The following is a 6,572-nucleotide window of genomic DNA, read 5'->3' on the forward strand; positions in this document are numbered from 1 at the left end:
AGCATGTCTCATGTTACATACACTGCTCTAGTTTTCACCATAAGAAGTGGTTGCAAAATATCGCCTATAGCCAATATAAACGTATTAGACGGAACTGCACACACAATGAAGACTTCAAGCAAGAAGCAAAAATTCAAAAAAATATAGATTCACGGATAAAGGGTACCCCAAGGAGCTCATTAAAAACTCCTATACTAGAAGCATTTTAAGTACACAAGAAATTTGTCTACAAGCCTCAAAAAAAGAGGGGTCAGAAACCAGCATAAACTTCATCACCCAGTATAATACATCAAATAAAATGATACGTCCAACATTGGCTAAAACTGGCACATCCTACTTCAGGACCCTTACATGGTGAAATATTTGCCCTCAAAACCCAGGATGATATATACAGTAGAAGGGCCCCAACTATTAGAAACATCCTGGTCCCCAGTAAACCAAAACAGCATAGTAAGGCCCACCAAAATGGTATATACAATCAGCCCCAAAAATTAGTGAGCTATAAATGCAAAACCAAACGGTGTTTGTGCTGCAAAGTTATCGCACATAACCGCACCAAGGGACAACCTTTGAAATAAACTCACTTTATTTTCATTTGACCCACTAACACGTGTTGAGACATAACAATCTGATTATTTACAATTGGTCACTAGGACCAGTAATTGTCTCTGGGTTGACACGTATTATTTGAAGTGCTAAAAATTAACATTTATTACTTGTCCTTAAAATTTTAGCTAGAACTGACATGATTAAAAACATCAGCCGTGTCTGCACTGTCACTGGTAGTGATCTGAATATTGTTGTGAGACCACTAGAGGGCAATCTTTACTTGTGGCTGCCTGGCTATCTCCAATATCTCCACCCAGCATCTACCGTGCTCTATTTGGTGCACACCGTTTGTTTCACAGTGCGCTACCTACTGATAGCGAATGCCCTCCTAGCGTTCACCCAGCTCCTTGCTTTGCAAGACACTGGCTGGCTAAAATGTAACATATATCACTCTTTGCCCCCCGACATGTTTCGCCAAACACTTGTAAAGATTGCCCTCTAGTGGTCTCACAACAATATTCAGATCACTACCAGTGACAGTGCAGACACGGCTGATATTTTTAATCATGTCAGTTCTAGCTAAAATTTTAAGGACAAGTAATAAATGTTAATTTTTAGCACTTCAAATAATACGTGTCAACCCAGAGACAATTACTGGTCCTAGTGACCAATTGTAAATAATCAACCTTTGAAATAAAACACCATATGACGTGTCAATCTAACTTTGTAATCTATTTAAACGAATGCGGGTGTGGCCTCCAATATGTTGGTCGCACGACACAGGCACTACACTGTCGTGTATACCAACATAGTCTCTCATCATCTATTATGCCCACTTTGGAACTAGCTTATCCTTTAGTTGCATATATTTTATAACAATGCGACAAACATGAGACATGCTACAAACAAATATGATACATCACTGCCCTTATATTTAACAACTAGGGTTGTTGTGGGTATCGAAATTTCGATACCCAATCGATACTTTTATCCTGGTATCGATACGATACTGGGCTGCACTGTTGCGCAGTCAAGCATCACAGAACATGATCGCGCTGCTGTCAGCGCGCTCATGTTCCCTCAGCAGCACAGGGGAGAAGGAAGCAGTCTCTCCCTCCCCCTGTGCCACTCTGCCAATAAAGAGAGAGGGGCGGGCGCACTACGCCACCAACGATAGGAGGACTTTTCATGGGTCCGGACTTTAAGTTAGCAGGCTACATAGAGCGGCGCCCAGGGATGTCCCTGCACTTACCATCATTCCTGGGCGCCGCTCCGTTCACCCGCTGTGGCCCAGTTACCGTCTCCTGCTTCGTATGCTAATTACTACTATAGGAGCAATGAGGAGGAGACATCAGCTTCTCTCCTGGGCGTTCCTTCTCCCTGCTGTAGCGCTGTCAAATTGCAACGCAGAACGTCACAGCCAGGGAGAAGGAACGCCCAGGAGAGAAGCTGATGTCTCCTCCCCATTGCTCCGATAATAGTAATTAGCATACAAAGCAGGAGACGGTAACGGGGCCACAGCGGGTGAACGGAGCGGCGCCCAGGAATAATAGTAAGTGCAGGGACATCCCTGGGCGCTGCTCTATGTAGCCTGCTAACTTAACGTAGTCCGAACCCATGAAAGGTCGTCTTTAACTTTTAATACAGGAGGCAGGTGCCGGCAGCAGAATCACATAGCCGACACATTTCAGCCGCCCATCGCGTCCCTCCAGCCCGCCCCGCTCCTGTTGATTGACGTGAAACTTCTCAGTATCTCGTACTAATTCCCGCACCTGCGCCGTGCGCTTCTGTATTCGGCTCAGGCGCAGTGAGTGAATGCCGCGCTCCTGGTGCCGGCTTCCTCACTGTAACGTAGTTGGTGCAGGCGCAATGAGGAAGCCGGCGCCAGGAGAATACAGAAGCGCACGGCGCAGGCACGGGAATTGGTACGAGATACTGCGAAGTTTCACGTCAATTAACAGGAGCGGGGCGGGCTGGAGGGACGCGATGGGCGGCTGAAATGGTTAGTGGACGGAGCCCTCTAGGTGCTAATGACGCCCACATAGCACCTAGAGGCTCATTAGCATATCTATAAAAGTATGTTTTTAAGGTGAACGGCAGCAGACAGATGATAAGTAAGAACACTGTTATGGACTGCTGACACTAGCACATTGCTAGTGTCAGTCAGCTAAATAGGACCAAATCTGGTGGTAGAAGCCCTTTAAATAAAAATAAAAACACCAAAATATTAAGTATAATCACCCCCTTTACCAATTTTACATAAAAAATATATAGACAATAAATAAACATATCGCCACGTCCGAAAAGTCCAAACTATTAAAATCTAAAAAAAATTACGCGGTGAACGCCGTAACAAAAAAAAAAACTGTGCAATTCGCCATTTTTTTGGGGTGTTTTATTTTTTTCACGTGGTATTGAATGGTATCGAGTAACGCAATACTTTTTTATGGTATCGAAATCGAATAAAAAAATTGGTATCGCAACAACTCTAATAACAACAGACACGTATAACCATATACCTGAGGCCGAAGTTCACCTCCTCTAGCAGCCACATCCATATGTAGGTCCGTCCCACTTAGCCACCGATGCCGCTATATTTATACATTAAAAATTACATAATTCCTCCATAGTCCGGAAACCTTACCGGCCCCATCATCAGAGAGCCACTCGCTCCCGCCGGTGAAATAAAAACCTAGCGCTTCCACCACCAAACTAGAACGGCCATTGAGCTGTGAGCTCTGATTCTTTGCATATAGCCTCCCGCAACACCGTAACCTTTGAAACAAGCACTGGATACAAGTCCAGCAACTATAGGACTCCTGCACACAGCGGATTGTATTGCCTCCTACAGAATGAGCGATACACAAGATCGGGTTAGACATTCAACTTATGCGCATACCGCCGAGCCAAAGTATAAATAAAAACAAAACAAATGTGCTTTATGTATATAAATATCCACAGTTTTATTAGACCATTAACATACTGAATTATGTAGTAACACACCCATGACTGTTCCCCCTCCCCTCCCACCCTCTGGCCTGCGTGCCAAAAATGCTTTTAAAAATCACTGATTGTCGATGTTATTTGTATCATTGTCCTTGAAATGCATTGACCTGAAATAAATTATCAGTTTTTTTTACCAATACTTACCTGGTACTGCATCCCTGCTGACAGCGCCGATACAGAGGTTCCAATCGTTCTTCTATTCTCTCACTGATTTCTTCATCCGGACGACAGCATCTTCAGCATGAGTAGGAACCCAGGCAGCAGCGCAGGCAAAGTGAGACATAGTCGTTGTGACTACCCTATAGAGCAGTGGTGGCGAACCTATGGCACGGGTGCCAGAGGCGGCACTCAGAGCCCTCTCTGTGAGCACCCGCACCCTGGAAAAAGTCTATGGTGTACCAATATGTCTTAGAGTTTTCCTGCTATTCTACAGCCCAAGACGCACTATGAACAGCACAGACAGCGCATTGAATGTAGGCAGGATATTATAGCTAAATTATATCGAAGATATACTATATTGGTATTCAGGTTAAATTTCTGTGTTGGCACTTTGCGATAAAAAAGTGGGTTTTGGGTTGCAGTTTGGGCACTCAGCCTCTAAAAGGTTCGCCATCACTGCTATAGAGGGTAAGCGCAACTATTTTGATGTCATTACCTAATACCAAACAGCACCACACATTAGGCGCTGCATCCTGTTCTTTTTTTCCCCTCTTGCAAGTTACCGTTGAAGCAAGTTACTGACTGCAGTCGCGCACGTGACCATGTTTCTGCTGTGGCCGGAAGAAAACAAGGCACCAGAAGATGGAGAAACAAGAGCCAGTGTGCAGGACCAGAGAGGTGGGGAGCCTTCACTTACAGGGGTTATCCAATACTATAAACTGCCCCCCCCCCCATATGCCAGGCCCCTCACAGGGAATATACTTACCCCGCTCCCCTCCAGCTGCTTCTCCCTTTGCGCCGATGAAAACATCCGGTGTCAGGGGGGAGGGAGTCTCCCAAGCATCACCCGCGATGCTAGGGAGGCTCCCCCCCACCCTCTCTCCAACACCGGATGTTTTCATCGGCGCACAGGGAGAAGCTGCAGCAGCGGTGCAGGGACCAGGAGCGGCACGGGGTAAGTATATTCCGTGTGAGGGGCCTGGCTTATGGGGGGGGGGGCTATTAATAGTATTGGCTAACCCCTTTAAGGGCTCATGCAAACGAACGTATTTTGTTTTCGTGTCGGTTCCGATTTTTCTGCGGCCCCATTGAAGTGAATGGTTCCGCATACGGTAGTACGCCCTGTGTATTTCCGATCACAGCCCACCAGATAAGTTTACCTAAGCCCCCTACCGGTGAACTTGACTGGTGTACCCCAGAGGATTTTGAGCCCATGATTTCTGACTTTGTTGGCCAACCGGAAATCCAAATTCCCACAGTGGGCTTCACTGAATATGACTTCTTTAGTTTTCTTTTCAGTGACCACTTTGTGAATCTGATGGTGGAGCAAACGAACTTGTTCGCCCAACAGTTCATTGCTCAACACCCGGGCTCCTTTTTGGCTAGGTCCGGTGGCTGGAGTCTGGTCAGTGCAGCCGAGATGAAGACGTTTTGGGGCCTCGTGCTGCACATGGGCCTAGTCAAAAAAAAAACAGTGCCGGACAGTACTGGAGTGCGGACGTCCTCTAGCAGACCCTACTCTACTGTATGGCCATGACACGTTCCTGTTTTGAGGCCATTCTGAAATGCCTGCATTATGCAGATAATCCAGCATGTCCCCCCGAGGTGATCCTGCCTATTACTGTCTGTACAAAATCAGGCCGGTCATCGATCACTTCGGGGCCAAGTTTTTGGAGGCCTATGTACCTGGAAAGGAGGTCGCTGTTGATGAGTCTCTCATTGCTTTCAAGGGGAGACTCATTTTCCGCCAGTATGTTCCCTCTAAGCGGGGAGGTATGGCGTGAAGCTGTACAAACTTTGTGAGAGTACCTCAGGGTACACTTACAAGTTTCGTGTGTACGAGGGGCGAGATTCCCATATTGAACCCCCAGAATGTCCCCCCACTCTGGGTGTTAGCAGGAAACTTGTGTGGGACCTTATGCACCCACTGCTAGATAAGGGTTACCACCTGTACGTGGATAACTTTTATACTAGTATCCCCTTGTTCCAGTCCCTCGCCACCAGATCCACGTCTGCTTGTGGGACCGTGCGGAAAAATCAACGCGGCCTCCCTACCCAACCCCTCCAGATACCTATCCCCAGGGGTGAGACCTGTGCCCTTACCAGTGGAAACCTGTTGCTGGTCAGATATAAGGACAAGAGGGATGTCCTTGTACTGTCCACAATTCACAGTAACGGCATCACCCCTGTCCCTGTGCGAGGTACCACGGCAACGGTCCTCAAGCCCGATTGTATTGTGGACTACAATCGGTATATGGGAGGAGTTGATCTCTCTGATCAAGTCCTCAAGCCATATAACGCCATGCGTAAAACCCGGGCATGGTACAAAAAATTTGCGGTCTACTTGGTACAGGTTGCCTTGTACAACTCTTTTGTGCTGTCCAGGAGCGCTGGCAACACAGGGAAATTCCTGCATTTCTATGAGGCAATCCTCAAGGCCCTAATCTTTTCTGACCGGGAAAGAGCAGGCTGGAGTACCTCGGGAACTGGAGGCACCCGGATCGTCCCTGGCCAACACTTTCCAGGTGTGGTCCCCCATACTGGAAAGAAAGGAAGGTCCCCAAAAAAGTGCAGAATGTGTCACAGGAAGGGGATACGGAAGGACACCACCACTCAGTGTGACACGTACCCCGATCATCCTGGCCTCTGCATTGACGGTTGCTTCAGAGAGTACCACACTTCCATGGAGTACTAAATTTATAATCCCCTTCCCCAATTTGAATTCTATTTGGCCACAGACAAATCGCCGAAAAAAAAAACAAAAAACTATGGCGCTCAGATTTGGAAACAGTAAAACAAATATATATATATATTTTTAAATGATATTATTTTGAAAAACTAAAATAAATTAAAAAAAA

The sequence above is a fragment of the Bufo bufo genome, chromosome 10 (assembly GCF_905171765.1).
Source record: "Bufo bufo chromosome 10, aBufBuf1.1, whole genome shotgun sequence".
NCBI lineage: Eukaryota > Metazoa > Chordata > Amphibia > Anura > Bufonidae > Bufo > Bufo bufo.